Source organism: Cynara cardunculus (genome assembly GCF_001531365.2).
Source record: "Cynara cardunculus var. scolymus isolate 2C chromosome LG 13, CcrdV1, whole genome shotgun sequence".
Lineage (NCBI taxonomy): Eukaryota > Viridiplantae > Streptophyta > Magnoliopsida > Asterales > Asteraceae > Cynara > Cynara cardunculus.
The window spans coordinates 21,454,685-21,455,708 of NC_037540.1; positions in this window are offsets into that span (position 1 = coordinate 21,454,685).

The following is a 1,024-nucleotide window of genomic DNA, read 5'->3' on the forward strand; positions in this document are numbered from 1 at the left end:
TTGAAAGAAAACTGTCCGCAGAGGCTTTGGAATTCTTTCCAAATTATATCACAGAGGCTTCTGCAAATGAGTCTCTTCTTGAAAAAGTTTTTGTCACAGAGCTCTCTGGAAAAGCTACGTCTAAGCATGAACATGCCTCAGATCTTGAAGTTAGTCCTACACAAGTTGTAGAGACTGCTATTGATCTTGAGAAAGGAAGGAAGGAAATTCGAAAACAAAGTAATTCTCAACGCTCTGTCTCTGCAACACAKAAGCCTATCTATACTTGGCAACAATTGAAAAAATGGCCTCTGACTAATAATGCTTCTGTTTCAGTAATTGCAGGAAAACCAAAGGGGGGACCAATACAGATGAATTTTAAAAAGGATTTCAAAACAGAGCCTGGAATAGGAAAGGAATCTTGTAATGAGAAGCCCATACCTAAGAAGGGCTCTAAAAACAAAATCTCTGTACCCTTCTTTGAGAAATTTACTAAAAATTTTAAGAAAGTTTCTTGTAATGTCTCCTTCTGTGAATGTTTCGATATCATGCATACTCTATCCACTCACATTCACCACTCTTCTTGTTTAGTCTCTCACCCCAAGAGTCATAATTCTGGGGTGAATAAGAAACAAGGTGGCAACTCTTCGAAGAAAAGTAAGCCCAAATCAAATGATGTTACGACATACCTCAAACAATCTAATGCTAAAGGACCCAATTGGAAGTGGGTACCTAAAATAAACGTTGTATGATTGCAGAAGCAGCAKCATGTGTCTACTTGGGTTGTTGACTCAGGATGCTCGAGGCACATGACTGGTACATTARAGCTTTTATCTTCTTATTTAAAGCAAGAAGGAGGCTCTGTAGCCTTTGGTAGAAACCAGAAGGGGAAGATAAAAGGCCACGGGATGATTGTGAAGGGTGATATAAAGATGAACCAAGTATCATACGTGGATGGACTCAAACACAACCTCATAAGTGTTAGTCAACTATGTGACAATGGTCTGGATGTGCTCTTCAAGGTCAAACACTGCATAATGTACAA